Below are 21538 nucleotides of genomic sequence, written 5' to 3' on the forward strand. Positions count from 1 at the left end.
TATAGATAAGAATTTCGAAGTTCATGCTTTACTGACAGGTGCATACTGTAAAATCAAAAAGGTGAAGAAGGAAAAAAGTAAAATTCAATTGAAAAATGAATTAAATGTATTTTACATTTTTTATGAAGGTTCAAGGATTAAAACTTAATGAAGTGAATTAGTGCTGAAGAGCTGCAAAAGCAGTACACCTACAAAGTTTTTGGTACTATGTTTGACACAAATAGTAACATTTAAATTGCAAATAATTGTTCAAGGCATTGAAGTAGCCCACAACCACAGAAATAAATATATATCAATTTTACAATGTAGAATGGTCCATAGCAGGGCATCGTTTTAACTACAGCTTAAATCTATCGTCATACTTGTGTTTGTGATGAGAGATCTGGATTTTTAACGTAAATAGTTAAACTCTGGCATACTGTAGGTTTTTCTAACTGAAACAGCAGCTTTATTGTGCAGATTCCTTTCCAATTTTCTGAACTTATTTTTGTCTCCCACCAGATGTCATGGTATCGAAGAAAAGTTGACAACTCTGGCATGAATTGTTAGATTTAATTACCCGACTGTATATAACGCAGTTTAAAATCAGCTTCAACTCGACCGGCTGCAGTATTTAAATGCTGCTTACACAGTGAAGTTATAAGTAGAATTTCGGTCCTGGTTGATTTGTTGAATCTGTGGATTTTGGTTGTAACTGTACATCTGGCATCAAAGAGGTTTTCACCAAGATACAGGAAGGCCTTGATGCAGCTGACACCAACAACCAAAAAACATGTGACATGCTAGAAGCACACTGTATCACTGTTAAATACTGACTTCAGCTGTAACGTCCAACATGGATGTAGGGAAAAATGACAAGCTCTGGCAGAAACATCAAACTGGTAAAACTTGAGAGACACTATTCATTGCAAAGAAGTTTTTGTTGAATCTGATCACCACACATACATTTGTGATGTTTCACAATACATTACCGACAGTTTGATGGTTTCCATGTTAGACGTCTGTTATCAATGCAATCAATAACATGGCCAAATTACCAACAGGTTTTGGCAGGACACCAGTGAAAAGCATTATTCCCATAACAACGGAGGAGAAAGGAGTCTTTGTGGAGTTGTCCTTACTAAATTGACAAGGCCTTTTACTGCCTTTGATACAGAGCTGGCTGCCTCACACAATGGAAGGCATATAAATTTGCAGATGTCGTCTGGAAAGCTCAAATGTCAACGCTTTTCACAACAGCACCAGGGCCCTGCAAGAGGAATAATTGATTGGTTCACCTTTTGTCTCGAGACAAATATTCATCCAGGAGGACAAAAAAAGGAGGCAAAGCAAAAGATGAAAGAGCATCTTCTACAGCCAGCGTGTGCTGACGCTATTCATCTTTTGTCTTTTTAAGAAAAATACTTTTCCCCCCATATTTTACAGGCCACTCTGTGCTCATGTAATACACATGCAGTCATGCATCCATTGGACATGCAGTTAAAGCTAGTAAAGAATTAAACACAAATATCGCAAATACAAAACATCGTGTGAACCTATCAAACAACATGTCCAGTAATCGCTCAACATAAGCGCAACATAGTGTGATAATTATATCCCAAACACACGTATTTTTGGCAAAATATTTAATAATTTACCACTTCAGATAATCCTCTTATGCCTGTTTCAAGCTTGATTTTATAAGGCTTCTTGGCAACAGGTAGCCAGTCTGTCTGTCAGAGTCAGTGAGTGAGTGTCTGGATAATAAGTGTTAGAGGCTGGGCTCGCTTGAGATAACAGGAAGAAGTGGTGCTGACCTCTCAACTTGTCGGGCAGATTCTTTTTTTTCATGGTGCGGTCAGATGTGATTTTTGCCATGTGAAATTTACTCGTGTGCTAGAGCGAAAAGCAGGCAGGACAGGAAATACTTGGGTTCGGTTGTAAACAAACTGTGGGAGCTTGAGTGGCAAGCGGGCTAACCGCTGCATTCAACAAACTGCGAATTCTAGTTTAATTTCATGTCATTCAGTTCATTGTCCTTGCACTCACTGCATCCCTCCCTCTCTGCTGCTTGAATTATTTCACAAGGATATAAATAATCAAAATTTCCTGAATGAGAAGTCAATCATCTCTGAAACTGGCTGGCCATTAGAGACCCTCAATTTCATGTGTCAAAGTTCAATTAGACTGAAGTCTGCGCAAAGCAAATAGGGCTCGGTCTCGCCTCCTTCCTCACTGAGATTTCAGTCTGATCGCATTAATGTGGCCAGACTGTACAGATTGTATTGCATGTACACCACCTCCAGATGTGGTGTGGTCGATTTTTGATAGCGTTTCAAATGCACTGCGTTCTGTGTGCATTTACAGCTGCACCAGCATGTGGTTTTTCTGATTTTATATATCCAGATTCAGATCACATGTTAATGAAGACCGATCAAGATAATTAGGTGACTTGATTTAAGGCAAGTGATGAGGTACAGTACCTTTTTTGTTTTTACTTTTGTTATCATTGTTTATCTGTGACATAGCCTACTAAAAATCGTACCAGTTACACAGCTGTGTTAGCTAACATTAGCCACCATAAGCTGCTATAGCACCAAAACCAGTGTACTGAATTGAGCAAGGCTGTGGTTTAGGGCTTATTAATTCAACTTTCTACTTGTAAGAGTGAGATTGTGTTATATCTTCTTCCAAAAATCCAGAATACATGTGTGTTTAGATTAAAGAATGGGAAAGCGTTGGGGGAATTAGCACCTGGCCTGCCGCTGTTCTTTCCCCAAAACTAATCTTTGCTTCGTTAATTTGCAATCGCTGAAAGGTAAACTTAGCCTTGAGATGCTTCTGGGTAAAATGCACCCAAGTAAAATTTATGGGTGCAGACTTTTTGATCTAAAAGAAAGTACGAGCCAATTTTTGAGTTTTTAAATACCAAAATCTCTGCATCTAGTCAGGTAACAGATGAGTCATTGGCCCTGTCATCCACAGATGAATTATATTTATCATTTAACCATGAAACCAGGATCAGAGATCTGAACTGTGTAGTGAACCAATCATTAATTCTGCCAGCATCTCTACACACACCTAGAGGTCTGCAAAATAGTGAATGGCGCGCGCACACACACACACACACACACACGCACCATTGACAACCCCATTGTAGATGAAATGACAGCGAGTCACTGGGGTTGTATTGTTTTTGGCCGTGGAACCAACAGGTGTCTCTGTTTTGTGTGTGTGTGTGTGTGTGTGTGTGCGTGCTGTGGGAGTACCTATCAAAGCCATACAGTACCTTTCTGTTTGTTCACTGTGTTCAATAGCTAGTGATAATTTAGATTTGACTTGTATTGTTGCATTGTATCTCCCTCTTCTTTCTGTCTCTCTTTCCCTTCAAAGCCTTGCCATTAATTTCCAGCCTCTGCAATTTTCCTCTCCAATAGCAGAAAGGAGCAGAAGAAAAGGGAAAGAAAGATGACAAAGACAACACAGGACTCCTCTCTTCCCCCGGCCCTGTTATTGTACAAAATAGCCAAGCAATAATTTTTTGTCGTTGGTTTACTCCTAAAAGCCCATTTGACGTCGGTCCTGAAAAGAAAGCAATAAAGAAACCTTTTCAGTAGCGTTGAATGAGCGAGAGAAGGAGGAATGAATCCCTTTGGGACGTTGCGACCAGAGAGGCCTTTTTATTGTCTTTTCTCTGGTAATCAAATGGAGCTGAAATGAAAATGGAGTTTTCTATGAAAATAGGGGCCTTTGTTGGCTTTGGAAGGCTAGTAATTCATAAACAATAAGCTGGCTCCTTTTGTTTGGGTTATAATATATTCCTGCTGCTCTGAAAGAGGTCTCTCCACACACACACACACACACACACACACACACACACACACACACACACACACACACGTTGAAGCCAGGGTAAAAGCCAAAGCGAGGCAGCAGGGGAAGAGAGAATATAAAAGGAGGCAAGAGAGGCAGGCTTTCCATTCATCCTCCTGGCTGAGAGACGGCAGGATGCTCGACTCCTCAACTCTCCATCCTTCACCTCTCTTTCTGTTCTCTCCATCATCCTCTTCCTCTCTGTTATGATTAACACCCTCATTCCGCTCACGGCTCTGTGTTTTGTTTTTTTTTTCCCCAGCAAAAGTCAAACTTTAATGGGGTTGCCTTGGCCAGCCAACAGGTGTATGGATCACTTTTCTCAGCAACGGCGAAGTGTCTCAGACTGCAGCACACTTGTCATTCCAAGGAAAGGATTTCTCCTTCAATCGGAAGATTATAGTAATACTTGTCATACTTTGCACCTCCAAACTTCATGAACTTTGTGGATGAGAACTGTGCACATTTGAGATGCAAAGAGATATGGATATTTACATAAATATGGATTTGGATTGAGCCGACATGATGTAAGTGCTGCATTTTGCATATTTCGTACTGTATAATTTGTACATTCAGTATTTACCTTAAGTCTTTACTCACCAGAGAGTGAAAAAGAAACTTATTTCTTCAGTTGTCAGCTATGGAAGGTGAAGTATCAAAAATGAATGCCAACACAGATATTTATGGACATTTTTTATTTCAACCATTTCCATGCCCTCAAACTGTTGTTAGAGTTAGACCATCCTGAGACACTGAAACTCTTCCCTACTATCCGCCTAGGAATGCATGTGTTGTCAATCAAATTCAATCAGTCTTGTAATGAAAGCTAGTATCAGCAATGCAGTATCGGCAATGTTACGCCAATGGTAATGAAGGATTAAAAGGAAGAAGTCAGCCAGAGAAGAGTTTCATATTCCTTGAATGGTTTTTGCCAAATGTCTTTTGGAGGAAATGCAATTATGCTCACTGGCAACTTTTTCCCAGTCGAGGAAGAGCTGCAGTTCCTGTCAGAAGTTACAGGGAGGGAGGGAGGTGGTCGTGGTGGCCGAACAAAGCTCAGAACTTTGACACTGGGGTTTTGGTCCTGAGTCCCGCATGTGGTTAGGTTAAGGCTACTAAAATGATCATGGTTTTGGTTCAATATTCTAAAATACATCCTGACTCATGCTTCAAGTCAGCGTTGACTTATTTTAATTAATACCACAATTGATCTATAATCTTAACCTAATCATGCTTTAGTTGCCACAAGGGGTATTTTAGGAAAACAAATGAACGTTGCAGATACGTTTAGTATAAACATTTGGTGACTTTGCTGATGCGTCCATTACCAATGTTTCCTTATTATGATGATAATAAAAAAACGTTATCCGGCCACCATTTCTTTCACAACTCATTTGCTGTTGCACATTAGTTCTATATAAATGTAATTTCAACAACACGGGGATGCTTCAAGCAAAGACTTTTATAAAACACCTAAGATACATTGTTAAAGCAATACGGGCAGGCAGATGTGGGAGGTGCCAAATGCCCAAAATCTCTAGAAGCGACTCCTGCAGGCAGATCTATGTGCACTGCAGCTATTTGCTTCCTCGGTCAGCCACTCTTCAGTCATGTGACATATGGTGCTATGTGGACGTGTATTTGAATGATTTTGCAAGAGGCAGTTGGACCTTTTTAATACAGAAGTGATGGCAGAGAGGCTCCTTTGTTGCCTCCACCCCTCTCATAACCCAACTTAACTCACAGAAGGTACAAAGCTACATGTTTCCCACTTTCTCACTTTATCCAATAATAGCTGGCTGTATGCTTTATTCATGAAAACATAAGCTGCTGTAGCTGACAGAGGAAACTTAGTCCACACAGACAGAAACATCAACTAGACGAGTCTTTTCCAGGGGTTGATAAGAGATTATTTAAATAAACTGAGTCAATAAAGTGTTAAGTGTTAAAAAGCAGAAGGATGATACTTTGAACTACACTATCTTTCAATTTTCCTGCAATATTACATTATTACCCACCTACCTTTCTAAGTACAGTCATAGCCTGGTGTATGGGAAAGATAAAGAGGGAGCGACCACACATAAATCACAACTAAATATTTACTAAACAGAAAAATACTTAAATTGCCAAAATCTCAGGTATTAAGTTAATAAAACCAAAAATACCTACAATGCATGGATGAATAAAAGATGTTTGTTTTGGACAATTTCAATTTATAAAGGATAGAAATACAAAACTAAGCCAAGGGTAGACAAATTAACATATGTACAGCAGCATGTGTGATGACTCCCCGTCCTTGTTCCTCCCTTCTTTAGTCATCCATGGGCATCTTTACACACACCAGCAAAGGACTGCTTAATATCACAAGTGCAGCTGTACAATCTGGTCGGTTATATCCGTTGCTTTCAGTTGGTCGAGCAGCTCACTTACTGTTCTGCATTAGACTGAACAAACCATCCAGTTGTTTTTGTACGAGTCAGAGTTAAAGGCCAACAGCCCAACAGCATCCCAAAGGTTACTGACAAAAATGAAAGGAACTGAAGAGACTGAACATCACACATCACCCTTTATCTTTTTCACCTCATCCTGTGAGGAATCAATGGCATTTTATAATGCAGCCAAAACTTAGTGATAATGTAACCAACTGCTACTACTTCTAATTGATCTTAGAAAAATAGTCAAGAAGGTGTGAATTATGTGTTTAGTCTGCAGCCATATTCAGTATTTATGCCTGACAAATCAAAAAAGCTTTCTGTTGCCTTCAGTTGCTCTTTCTGAATCTTGGATGATCAGAGGCTCAGTGACGTGGGCATACAAACTCTGTGCATGTTTTGCTGTTGCATTGTTAGAGTAAAAATGTGTTTGATACTTCTGACAGTCTGGCATCTTGCTGTACATTTATGTTTTCTGCAATGTGATGGAAGAGTCAGCTGGGGAACTGGCACCTATTTTAAATAGGTGCAGTTTGATGTTTGTTAGAAAAATAGTGTATCAGAACATGTTGGATGACGAGCCCAACTGGGATCCCACTTACTGGCAGGTTCAGCTGGTGGTGGAAATGCTGGAGAGGTTATCATCTGGTTACAAAAGGTAGATGTTTAAAAAAGGACCACTTACTGTAATTGCTGCATCTCTCCAACCCTTACCCATTTGTTATTCTAGCCCCATTCCAACATAATAACTTGCTTTTCCAAATGGCTAAAGAGCTGTGTCTCTTAAACATGGAGCAATTTATTTGAGAGAGAGGAGAGAGACTAGAGAGAAAGAACTTCTGGAAATGGCAGAACAGCAACCTCTTATTTTAAACCTTGCATCTCCTGACGGTGCTAATGGTTTCTTGATGTACAGCGTCATCAGTCAGTGATTTAAAGCAGCCAGTCTGATGTTAGTCTGTTCAAAACGCCAAAGTCTGGTCACCATCATTTTGTGACTACAAACAGGCTCCTCTCCTCTGTTTTATGACGTTGCAGTTTAAGTACTTCTGTTTTAGACTTTTTCTAATAGTACAAGCACAGATCCGATATGTAGTTACCACTTACCTGTTGTCAGTGTGATGTTTCAGAGATCAAACAGTGGCTTTTTATTTGGATCTTCTGCTGCTGAACTTTTGAGTTCCTGCTGGTAGAGGTCTTTTTGTTTGCAGCCATGTTAGCTGCCACTGCTCATTCTGACAACATGGTTCTTCTGTTTATTTTAAACACACCAGAATCTGAACTTTGCTAAGAAAGTCCGACCCGACACTTGTGTCCTTAGAACATACATGTTCACAGATTTCCTGAAGTTTAAATGACTATTGTGATAGATAGTGATACTCTGATGTGTGGTAGATTTGCTGCAATCAGCTTTTGCATCAAACAACATAACTTTGGTTATCAGTGACAGTTTTGAGTCTTTGAATGAGTGATCATCATCTGTTGCTAAAATGAGAGAAGGAAGTTGCATGAAGACTGAAAGAGACAGTTGTGTCTGTCTGGTTGAACCTCTTACGTGCAGTATGTGAAAGCAACAAACATCTGGTTATGGATGCTTCTTGTAACTTCAGATGCAGCTTATTGATCCATCATGTCCTATAGTCATTCTGTAACAGTGCCACCATCAAGAGATAAAGTTTCCATCTAATTAATTTAATTATATTCAAACACATTACTATAAATTAGCTACACATGTATGTATGGCAATGGTAAATACAGTCCTAGATGAAAACAAATGGATAGAACAAATTGACTTGGCTCATCTTCCCGGATTGACATATTACTGTTGCTGGTAAAGCTGAAGAAGGAATGCTGTACGTCCTGATATAACCACTAGATGGCAGCACAGTCTAACAAACAGAAACCCAGTGATATCTGTGCCACCATTGAAGTCACGTTTGATTTCTCATTTCGTCGTCAGTTCTTACATGTAAATGCACAAGTTATTCCACAGAATGAGATGTTTTCATTTAATCTGACGCATTTAAATTTACAAGTATGTTTTAGAAATACTTGGGTCAAGAATCCTCCCCCAAAGAAAATCTTGTGAGTAGCCACCAAAACCGTGCAAAAAAACAAAGTGTAATTGTAGAATGTAAACTCTTTCTCAGGTTGTTAAAACCCCCAAGTTCTGAGAAACGGTACCAAGGACATGACCCGTATGTTCTCAGCAGTGGCTACAGCCCTGCCCTGTTGTAAAAGGGTTTTTCTTATCACTCAAAGGGAGCTGAAAATGGAAAGTCAGGCCTGTTTCTTAGAAGTCCAAACATAACTACTTATTAACCATTTTCTACAATTTGACAGCACATCAGCAGTGGAAGAACAGTTAAAGTTAAATGACTATTACTCATTCCTATCAGTAAGGGGTCAGACCTCCATAGTTGATCTTACACCTGTAATTAAACCCCAAACTTCATCATAGTGCTACAAGTTTCTTCATAGCCACATAAACAGATATTTGTGATTGTCCTGTCATAAAAACTTTTCTTTAACTCGCCTTGAGAAAATGACATACAGGACATGAAGGGCAGGACCTCGTCCAGTAAAGCCCTTTGGAGTCCTCTTGTCTTTAGTGCAGCTGTGGAGAGTTTCTCCACTAGAGGGAGCTTGATATCCACCTCAAAACTGCTCATTTAACCCTCCAGAAAGGCCACTGAAGCCTTGACTCTCTACTCTAGTCCCCTGTGTGTATAAACCATATAAGGCCTGCAAACAGCTGTTTTCCAGACACTAACTGACCCATGTGCAGAAAAGATCAAAGCCTACTGTTTCACATTACTCAGTTCACAGGTTGTTGTGCAAGGCAGTGTACTGAGGGAAACAGCTGGAGCCCATAATACATAAGATATCTGTGATAGGAGACATGGCAAGTCAAAGATTTGATGTACAGCACTACTTTACTCAGTTCAAGAATTAAATATAACTGACGGTAGTTAGATATTTTATTTGAGAAATAAAATCCTTTTATTTTCATTTGGTGTGTTTTTATAAAGAGAATTCGTTTTGAGAGAGACATGATTGACCAGAAATTCACAGCTGATTTTATTTCCTGATTAAAATTTATGTAGAAAATTAAAAAAGGAGAGGATATTTTAATTTTCAAAATAACGTCTCTTACAGAAATATTCAAGAAAAGAAACTCCCACACCAAATTCACAACGTGATCTGATTCAATATTGTAATTTTGGCTCATTTTGCCGTAAAAAATTTAAAACTAAAAACTTCTTCTTTTTTTTTTTTAACCATGTAACAGGACCCACAAGCACAATAAATTCCTGCTCTTATGAGCTCTAAGTGCGTCATCTCAGAGCTAAAGATATGAATATTAACAGAGAAACGTTCACACCACAGGGTAGATGACCACGGAGTTCAACAACGCTGTGAGAATAATGTTTCCTTTTTAAAGTTTTTTTTATTGTACAATTTGCAGTAACATAACTACTGTAAAATATTAATCTTGCATATTGTTGGATTCTGGTCGCACACTATAAATGCAGAAATAGCCTTCGCAACAGACAATGGGTGTTTTTCCAAAACCTGAGAGATAGGACATATCACTTCACTATACAGCATTATGCCATTTTTCTTGTTACAGTTATTTAGACTAACTGTACCATAATGGCCAAACAAGATTGAGTGGAATAAAGACTGCCATTATGTGAGCTCAGAGTCTCGACCTGTTGATGCGCCATTAGCTTCAGTTCTCAAATGTGACTAGATTGTTAGACTGCGCTTTTCACTCTTTGCAGGTTAACTGGGTGTAAATACCGGAGGGGAAAAATAAGATGGTAGATTGTGGTGTCGCCCAAGATGCTGCAGCAAAAAGTCTGACCTGTGACTTCTGTTATGTGGAAGTAAACTCTACAATACTTTTGAATTTGTAACTTTTTGTAGTTTATTATCTATCAAGAAAAAAGAAAAAGGCAGACAAATTATTATGCAAATTGCATAATATCTGCACTATAGAAATGTTTACATTTACCACCCAGGAACAATGCATGTTAAAAAAATCCCTGATAGCGGATCAGAAACAAACAACATCAAAGCTAATGTAAAGCAAATTCTATTTGAAATCAATTGATAAATGGTGAAAGTTTTGGTAAAATAAAGCAAAATGGTAACACCCCCCTATTTAGAAAATATCAGCAGTAAATTAACACTTAATACATGGTTAATAACACACTACTATGTAGTTGTAAACAAATATCAAGACATTTCTAAGTGTTTATTAATGTATTTGTCCTCACAGTGTGTTATAAACCATCCAGTAGCTGTTATACATATGTAGACATAATTCACATTTCTCCTGAAGCATTCAGTCAGATGTCTTGGCCTTCATCAGTGGATGAACTTTTCTCAGTTGTCATGAGTAAAGAAGTATTTCTAAATCAATAAATACCTCAGTAAGACATATTTGATATGAATACAGCTGTGTTAGATTATATTGTCAATCATTCTTTATCTGTTTCTACGCTAAATGCTTCATAATTAAACTTTAAAATGTCCTTATCTCTGCTTACAACTACATGTTTAAATGTTAAATATGGAGTTATGTTTAGTGTTACCAACAAAATTGAACATGTTATGTTCAATTATCCCACCCCTGAAGGCCTTTAATTCAACTCAATTTTATTTATATAGCGCCAATTCATAACAGAAGTTATCTCATTGCACTTTTCCCATAGAGCAGGTCTAGACCGTACTCTTTATAATATTAATTACAGAGACCCAACAAATCCCACCATGAGCAAGCATTTGGCGACAGTGGCAAGGAAAAACTTCCTTTAAGAGGCAGAAACCTCGGGCAGAACCAGACTCAATGGTGGGCGGCCATCCGCCACTGCCATGTTAGGTTTTGAGAGAGAGGGAAGAGAGGTTTGGGGGAAGGGGATAGGGTTAGGGAGGCACAATGCAAAGACCATGTAGAATTATTTATTTTTTTTATATAGTAGAATAGTAATTAGTGTTAATATTAATAAATTAGTAATAATAGGAATGACAGATATAAGAAGAATAATGTCAGCATCAGTAACAAAGCCAATAACAACAACTGTAGTAGCAGTTGTCGAGCAGGAACACGGGGGAAGCAGGCGGCCCACAACCGAGATCCAACAGATCCAATCTCTGCAGCTCTGGAAGTAGAAATACCTGGTGAAAGCGACAGAAGGAGAGAGGAGAGAAACGAGAAAGCACAAAACTACGGGAGAGAGAAGATGTTGAGTTAGTAACATGCAGTAATGGGATAAAAATGCATACAGATGGAGAGGAGGAGAAAGGAGCTCAGTGCATCATGGGAAGTCTCCCGGCAGTCTAGGCCTATAGCAGCATAACTAAGAGATGGTTCAGGACTCACCCAAGCCAATGACAATGAGTTTTAACTTAAATGAAAAAACAGTAAAGGCATATAACGTAGCATGACAAGTGAAGGCGTAGGAGGGTGATTTAATGTTGTTACATCTATCTGTCCAAATACAATGTACAATTTTTTTTGCTGTACACAGAATCATCAACAAGTAATAGTAAACTTGCTTGTCATACTTCAGTTACGCTAACATACACTGAATACACAATAAAATCTGCACTCTTAAAGCGAAGCCTGCAAGCTTGTTCCATCCCTAGTATCCACCTGTAGGCTCTGAGTCTATGTTCCCCTACAGGTGGGAAGTTATCCCCACTCCCTCGTGGAGTGACGAGGTCAGAGCCTACATTCACATACTGTAATAATCCATTCCACACGAGGTTAATCCAGGTTAAAACCTTTTATAAATATAGAAATCTAAAGGGAGGAAATGCAGATGAATTTTGAACACAGACTGTAGATAAAAGTTAGAATTCAGCATACTTCTTGCACTGCATCACAGCATTTAATTTATCATGCTGGATGTCCCAAACTTTTCTAAAATGTAGTGATGATAAACCAGCCATTTCAACAGCAACAATGGGCTGCAAGACAAAAAACATTAAGCAAAAGGGTGACTTTAAAAGTTTGCTGCTGCCTTTCAATGCTTTAAATGGCCTCGCTCCAGCATATATCACTGATTTGTTGTCTCTTAATGTGCTTGGTTGATGGGGCTCTGCTGGTTAGCCTTAGGTCTCGGCTGGTGACTAATAGTTTGCAGTTAAAGCTCCTGTACTTTAACGTCTTTAACAACGTATCTTAAAGCATTCTTTTATAAGAAAGTCTTGGTGAAAGTTCAGTATGTTTCTTCTAATTTTACCCTTCCCCTCTTGCCATTTTATGTTTTCATCAACTTCATCTGCTTTTGTTGCCTTTTGCATTTGCTTTTTCAGGTTGTTTTATTTTTCTTGTAAAGCACTTGGTAACTTTGTTGAGAAAAGTGCTATAGAAATAAAGTTATTCATTATTATAGTTGCTTTTTAATACAATACTCTCAATGTTGACAGCGTTAAGCAAAGTGTTGGTATTGGTTCATGATCACAATGATGTCCCTACCTGTAGAATATCATCATTTTGCGCATCTTAAATGAGTTTTTAGGATTTGAAGAGGTAAGAAACTGACTTGACATTTTTAATTAGCCCTAACAACATCCAGATGATCTTGAGATTTTTAAACACATGTTAAAAACTGCTCTCTAAGCCCAAGTTGATATTTCACTAAAAGAGAGAGATAGACGCACTGGTAACAAAGCCAAAACCAACAGCTTTACAGTTGATTTTAATCAAACAGCAAAATCTACCACCAACACAACTACACTGAAATAGTTTTTAAAAATAAATCTGCAAACATAAGTGGCGTGCAGCATTGTCAACCATTTGCAGAAAAAGCAGGGACCAGTGGGGTATGAGAGCCTTCCTGTGGACTGAATTGCTTCAAAGTGCCAGGCTGCTATCAAACCGCATTAATGTGATGAATATCCGGCATTCTGCATTCATTCTCCACGCAGTAAATGTGGGAGCTGACAAACAGATCCTGGTGAGAGGGCCTCCAGCACAGAGCAGCCGCTCAGGCGCTCTCTGCCTCTAATGCATCGACAAATATAGCCTGGGTTCAAGTACGTTTTATGTAAAACACACACAAATAGACACACTTTTCCTTAACCCAATTTTTGCTATTTCCTAAGAGTAAGCAGCTCAGTCCTCTGGTATGCTGTGTGGGACACACACACACTTTTGTGCAACACTTTTGTTTGCGCTCAGGCAGCGTGGAAATGTCTTTTGTATTTTTTAGGTTTGTTTATGGTCACAGTATCTAACCTCAAGTCAGTCTGAGTTTGTAAAGAAGAGGGCACATGACTCACAATTAGAGAATTTGTTCTACAAATCTTTTGTTGGTTATCCTGCTGGATGATTTTATTTAATTTTTTTGTAGTGCATGAGAGCGAAAATTTAAAACCTAATAAGCATATCTGGTGTGCATGATCAAACTTTCCTGTTGTGTAGATGATATTACAGCACAAGGCTGTTTATTCATATATAACTTTAGGTTGCACAACATGTTTGTTTAACATAATTGTAACATAATTCAAACATAATTGTAGAATAATGACCTGAGGAGAAGTTTGTAAAGGGGTATAATTTAGTATTTAGCAACTTTAATATTGCACTTCCAAAAAATTGAGAGGCTTGCATGAGACTAACTAAAACAGAAAACTACATTTCCCACAATGCAACACAATAGCATCTTTCATTAGGCTTCTCTTGCCTGGTATATGTCCATATCTTTCAAACTCTTAACTGTGGCTAAAATGACATTTATTCATAACAAGTTGGTTTCTTACTGTAAAACTAACAACTTAGAATAAAACAGAAGTGCTTGTTTCAGGTTCACGTTACCTTCCAGCTGCCTGGTTGACAAGCATCATGGATGCAAATCTGTCTCCTGTACATATTTAAATAGTCAGTACTCCTCCCATTACTCAGACCCCCCCCTCACTATGAAGGAGTTACGCTGCCATCATCACACCACTACAAGCATTACACAAGATATTCAGTCAGACTAAATGGTCTAGCCAATTACATTGATTTTAGAGGAGCTATGTTGTTTGCATTAGCAGAGGAAAATGGACTGCCATTTTCCATGTTGTTGGGTGGAAATTGAGAATTGAGCTCTCTTCAGCGTTTATAATGGATAGAATACCAGTCAGCCGGCTGATGTAACTCTACACGCTCTCTTTTTGACCACGTATCACATCATGCACTTACACCATTAGACAGTATTTTCAATACATTTCTAATTACATAAGCAAATATATTTTTAGTTCTGCTAGTGAGTGCACTGGGCTGTATACTGTAGAAGGCAGTGTTGATGCTGGGTTGGTACGTACATTAATAATGTTAAACTCAGTGACGGTTAAACCAAAAATCTGCCCAAAATCACAAGTTTTTTACAGTCTTGTGCTTATACCCTAGATTCAAATAAGAAATAAACTCCACAACACCTTTTATCAGGAAAGCAATGGAAGACAAGCTACAGAGGAGAAATCCCTCTTTCAGGGCGGACACACTAATTGTGCTAATTTAATTCAACTTTTGTTTGGTAATATGCAGCACTAAAACACAGTATTAACAGAAATAATGAAGGGTGGGTGTAGTCTGTCCTTAACACCTAATCTTGTGGTCTGGTGTTTTTAATCTTATAGTTTTAAGACAGTCAGTATTGCACTTTTGTGCTTTTATATGTGGCATTTCAGCTTAATTTTTTTTTTATTCTGGTTGAATTAATAAATTCAACCTGTTTTTTTTTTGGACGGGAAAGTGGCCATGGGATAAGAGCAATAATGCACTCTGATGTATTCCAATATAGCAAATAATGGAACTATTTTCTTATTTTGTGTTAATGTAAGAAGTTTTGTGGCTAATATCATCTTGCAGGCTCTTTGAATGAAAATGTACATCTCAAATGTACAGCGCAAACTCCTCAGGTTTCTTCAGCACTGCATTTAATAATCTTTAATGATAATTTTGGCATTATGTGGAAGCCTTCAGCTTTCTGGGATCCACAATCTCCCAGGACCTAAAGTGGGCGTCTAACGTCGACACCATAATCAAAAAGGTCCAGCAGAGGATGTACTTCCTGCGTCAGCTCTGCGATAATCCAATCTGCACATCCATCACTGTCTGGTTTGGATCGGCTACCAAACAGGACAGAAACGGACTACAACGGACTGTCAGGACTGCAGACAAGTTCATCTGTGCCGACCTGCCCTCCATTCAGGACTTATACACGTCCAGAGTCAGGAAACGAGCAGGAAACATCTCTGCAGATCCATTGCACCCTGCACACAACCTGTTCCAACTTCTCCCCTCTGGTAGGTGCTACAGAGCTCTGCACGCCAAAACAACCAGACACAAGAACAGCTTCTACCCGCAGGCCATCACTCTGATGAACACCAGTCAACTAGTGTCAGGAACAATCCCTGTGCATTTATCTCATTGTTTTATGTAAATATTATCACTTTTTAAATCTATGCAAGCTGTACATACTGCCATATCCACCACCTCATGTCTATAAAGCAACCTGTTACATTAATTATATTTCTTTCAGCACCATTGCACTAATTGTCTTACTGTTTACAAATGTTACTGTTGTTGTTTTTGTACTTTGTACTTAAAATATATATATCTATATTGCACATAGTAGCTTAATGTTTGTCTACCTGTGGAGCTTGTTGTCCTTGTTTTTAGCTTTATTTATGTCTGTTTCTGTGTATGTACATAGAGAGCAATGAAAAACCAGAGTCAAATTCCTTGTATGTGTACACATACCTGACCAATAAAGCTGATTCTGATTTTTGGCACCATTCATGACGACCAAACCAGCAACAGCCTGCAAAAAAATTATTATTTCTCACAGAGACCCTAAAATGTGAAATTCCCACAAATTCTGTTAATAACTATTTCGCAAACAATGTGCCGACACCTTGGGCTCAGGGACATTGTGAGGGCCATTTTTAACAGTTTTGTGGCATTTTATAGACTTGAAAAAATAACTGACAAATTAATCAACACTGAAAATAATTGTTAGTAGCAGCCATAGTGCGAAAAAGCACTTCTCTTCCAGCAAAGGTAGCATATAGGTTAACTTCTATTTACATTTCCAAATGTTAAATGATCTCCCTCTGAGGACCCCCCCCCCACACCTGATACACACACAGACAGACAGACTCTCATGCACACCTAAAGCAGAGTACCACTAAGCAAGAATGTCATTGTTGGGGCCAAGTCGATTTCAATCTCTATTTTCAGCTTTTTCCAAAATCTATAAACGCAGCTCTTAATACAGGGACTGAGAGCTGGGTGAGCAGAGGGTTAAAGGGGGTCCGGGGCTCTGTAGGGCTTGGGTTAACTGCCGTGTCAAAGTGGCTTTTGTCCTTTTGAACAGCGCTGGGATGATGGTGTGTGGCAGACAGCACAGCCTGAAGTGATCTGGGAGGAGGCTGGTTTGAATCTACACAGTAAATGGGACGAGCACTGCTGCTCAAGAGCCTGTGATATGGCTACCAGAGGGTGTTTTTTTATATCAACCTTTTTTATAGGAACAAAGCTATTTTTCATAGCTTTAAATGGAGCAGAGGGATGTTTTATAGGCCTGTTGTATACATTGCTGTTGTATGATCAAAATGCATTCTGGCCTTATAGCTGGCAATAACCACAACAGAAATGTCTCTCCAGCCACGTATCATAGCTGTCTCACAACAAGCCTCGCCTCAAAATAATTTCTTAATCCATTAATTGGCGTGGAGCAGCATTCGGGGCAGGGCTTTTTGTTCAATATGTTTTTCAGAGATGCATACTAATCATATAAAGTGATCCTTTGTACTCAGGTTGACAGCAGCGACGAGGGCTTTTAGATGCGCACACACACACACACACAAGCCGAGGCATGTGTCTGGGAGCGCCGACGGCAGAACGAGTGTATTATTTTCCCTGAAGAGTGTTATTTTCCTGTCAAGGCTTGATGGCAACGTGCCAACAGATGTGACAGGGAGCGATCATCCCTCCTTCATACAGTACAGGGGGAGAGAGAGAGAGGAAGTGAGGAGGGATGGATGAGGACGGAGAGAGGAAGACACAGACACACTAGCTGGGTTTCCATCCAGGCATTTTTATGCAAATTACGATGTATCGAATTTGAAAAGCAGCATGGAAATGGCTAATTCTATTGAAATTTTCTCACAAAGTTTTTCGCTCGAGGCTGAAGTTTGATTTGAGAAACTGTGATTGAAATCCATTTGTCAAATACACACTGATGCTATCTGTCCACCCTGATCTCCCAACAATGATGGACTGCTGTTGCACCCACACAGGCTCCTGCTATAGTTATGTGTCCATTAGTTGGTACATTAAAATCCTGTCTAGTGATTTCTTGAGATGAAAGTATAAAATGTGGCCAACGTTAAACAGTCACTTTACTTTAAATGCATCCTGTGCATCCTGCTCTCATCTTTCTGTATCCATTAAGAGCCTCATTGTGTTTTGTTGTAGTTTTCCAGAACATTGGAGTGTTAGTGGCTTTTTACTTCTGGGGATCAAAGCACATGAGTTATATTTGAAGAAGTCAGCAGCAACTTCTCTTCATAACATATGTGACATGCTACTCATGTCATATTATTCCTCCAGTGCTACTTTCTGCTGGCAGTGCTGTTAGCGAGCCCAGAGGAAGATATGAGCAGGACTCCTGGCTGGAATATTTTGTCACTAAAGATGCAACTTTTTGTAGGCATTTCCTACGCTCCCTGTTTTTGTTACTTGTTTGTCGAGATGTGAGCTATGTAGTTTCTTTTATTCTGCCTTTTTCAGTCAGTTTTTATTTATCAAACTTGACCGTTGTTTATTCCTGCATATGCCGGTCTTCTGCCTGCACTTGGGTCTGCACATCTACCGGTCCAGTCAGAGTGCTGAATATTTGTTAACTAAAAAAAACACTGCACTTGTTATTGTTCATGTGTTTGTAGTGGGCAAATGATACTTCAAACTGACTTTCAATTGCCACATGTCCAAAACTTGTTTATTAATGTAATTACTACAAATTCCACAGCCCCACCAATACATAACCAAGCCCTCAATTAGCCCCAGCAACATTTCTGGGACCTCCTATGAACCTGCTGCAGACAGTTTTTAGCTGGAGTTTGCTCACCAACTGCAGACTTTTACACAGAAAAGGTTAGGTAAGGGCTGCTTATACTCCTTTACTGTAAACTTGTGTGTGTTTGAGGTGACAGACTTGTACCTCCTTTTTAAAAATGTAACCACCAATGTAGCCAGCTACGGTGGCTACAGAGACCGCAATAACTGTGATTGGTCAGCTTAGGCTGCTTGTGTTTTCTGCTACAAGTTTCTGATGCTAGTGGGGATTATTGACAACATTAAGGGAGACTCTCAGTAGTCTTCTCCTTTCCACTAACACACATCTAGCCATTACACTGCAAACCTTCTGCTCACCACAATCTTAAGAACGTAAACATGGAGATTGCATAGCAGTAGTCTCCTATTCAGTAATGAGGCAAGGCGAAATAGAAGTTATGAAAGTATATAAGTTCTACATCACAAAGTAAATGTAAACACAAGTATTATAGGGAATATAATAAAAGCACAATATGGCCTGATCATGTACAATACATCTGTTTAGTGTTGAAGTGGTGGTGTCTGCCGGTTAAATCCAGTGTTGAACTATAAATCAAAACCTTGACTGTAGGTATCTACAGCGGGACTCCAGTATGTGCACGTGATGGTCTTTAGGCTTTTTAACAGGACTATAATCACTTACTACAAATTTGTGGTGCTTTCTTTGCTTCAAGGAATCAACTTGAATCATTGTTGGATGTTACTCCTGCAGACTGAATTTGGATTTCCACTCCAGATCCTGCCTCAGTAATCTGATCTCCTGAGCCAGCGCTTTCTGAGAGGCAAACTGTGCCGCGCAGATCAGCGCTGCTATTCAGAGCTACCTGATAAATAACAGCCGCTGCAGATCAGATTATAGTGTGTGTTAATGGCACTGTTCTCTTTTGTCATCTGGTAAAGTCTGTAAGTAAACTGATTCTCTCCATTATCTCTCTCTCTTTCTGTGTTCCTCAGTATCTCTCTCTCCCTGCTCCTTTACCCTCTTCATTTACTTCTCTGACTAAAAAACAAAGAAAAAGCAAAACAAAGCAGAAGAAAACAAAAGGAAAGAAAGAAGAACATGTCATTACTGGTTTTGTTTCTACAGCGGCACAATACCCTGACCACCCTCATCATATGATGGAGAGAGATTGCGTGCATGCAGGCGAGTAAGAGAGAGAGATAGAGCCCCTGTGTGACGAAAGGCAGTTTAATTTAGATAATTATCTCGCAAATTAACCAGAAACTCCTTCCCTGTTAATTACCTGTCTTGGGGAGCGGTGCAGGAAAACAAAAAGCAGAGCCATGGAGGTCTTTGTTCAGATCTTCTTGGGGGGGCCATAAATTGGTTACGCCCCTGCTGAAAGGCCAGATAACCCTTTGAGGGAACAACCACTAAAGCATTTGATAGGCTAATGGGGAATACTGTTAGCATCCACGTTTGTAATTGGACGTCATAAATCTGGAACAGGTGATGGGGGAACAAAAGAGGGGTTTTGTGTGGGTGTCGAGGCCACGGCGCGACTTGTAAATCCTTCCCCCTGCTGAATGGTGCTATCTGATGCTCCACATATGGCTACAACAGGAGAAGCAGGGCAACTGGATCTGCCACATCGATCCTCTGTGAGTATGTGGAGTATTTATATGTGCTCAGATACACAACCGTATATATATGTGTTTATGAGTGTGTATCTGCCCCAGCAGTGCTAATAAAAAGACCTTTTCTTATCTTGGTGTCTGCTGAAGGTGATTCTGTCAGCAACTATTAACCTTGCCTTTATAATGACAGCTCGCCTGATTAGTTTCAACACTTAAAGCCCTGACATTTTCAATTTCACTCTGTTTTTCTTCTTCAGGTCTTTGTCAAAGTAGGAAATACATTTTGTACACCTTTATCTCCTCTAATGATGACTTATTAGTGTTGTTAGCGCGCCTCATTAAAAACCAACATTAAAGCTTTGTTGTTTTTACCTTCTTTTGTTTATTTTTTGGTCAAATAAGGAGTAGCAAAGTGCGTTTCCATATGTAAACTTTAATTAGTAATACAGAACTTATTTTCAACGTGCTTAGAAGAAGAAAATGAAAAGGTAAAATAAATGTTTCAATAAATCTGAAGGTGTCTTTTTTTAAAGAGAGAACCCCAAAGAAAAGTTCAGGAGGTGGTCAAACCACCTGACAAATCTGGGAAACAGATTACATTTTAGCTGGTGTGAAGAATTTGACAAGGTTAGTGGTTTGACAAAAAAACCCTCAGCTTAATTTCCCTTTATGTCCTCTTAAGTGCTAATAAAAATAACTGTCTTTATCTTTGGTCAGTGTCAGGGAGGTGTTTTGTTATCTCCTGATTTGAATTATTTTTGAGCTTTAGCCTGATTAAGCCACACAGTTGAATACCATCAGAAACTGGGGTGTCTGAAACCTCTTGTTACACCTGCATAAGGTTATTGCCACTGTCGGGTGAAATGGGTTCATGTTTTCATGCTCCGCTATTAGCTGAAAGATTTGGACTCATGAAATCCTTTTTGAACAAACCTTCAAACAAACTGAAAAATGTGTGGTAGTCAAGTGAAGATGAAGGCAGTTTTTCTCCTCTAAATGCTGATATTTCAGACATACAAGGTGTCTTTACCTTGAGAGGGCACTGTAATTTTAAACATCAACTCATCAGCTATAAACTGTTAAAAGAAATGTATCTACTGTGTGTGTGTGTGTGAGTGTGAGAGAGGACTTGGGTTTGTTTGTGGCTTCCAAACTATTGGTGTAAGCCAGTATGTGCAGCTAATGCAGTTCATCCATGTTTGTCAGTGAACATGTCTGAAGTGTTACTAATGATACTGTATCATTAAAGGAGAAATCAGGTGGAACACATTCATAGTATAACCACTTCTTCATTAACAGTACAACATTGTAACATATTATAGCAAGACCTACAGTACGAGCTTCCTCCTCTCATAAGTATTTTCATTTTGATGTTTTGTTATATATTTTGGAAAAGCAAGCGCTGATGTTCACTGTAGCTTTGGGTCAGAGATGGTTTGAGCCTTCCTCTGAGTCATTCATCTGATTGTATTGCTTGGATTTTCTTTTGCTGCAGTTTGAGTTTCGGTTGGTGGTTGATTAAACGACAAACAACTACATTGTTTGTAATTTC

This window comes from Siniperca chuatsi, linkage group LG24 (assembly GCF_020085105.1).
Source record: "Siniperca chuatsi isolate FFG_IHB_CAS linkage group LG24, ASM2008510v1, whole genome shotgun sequence".
In the NCBI taxonomy this organism is placed as follows: Eukaryota; Metazoa; Chordata; class Actinopteri; order Centrarchiformes; family Sinipercidae; genus Siniperca; species Siniperca chuatsi.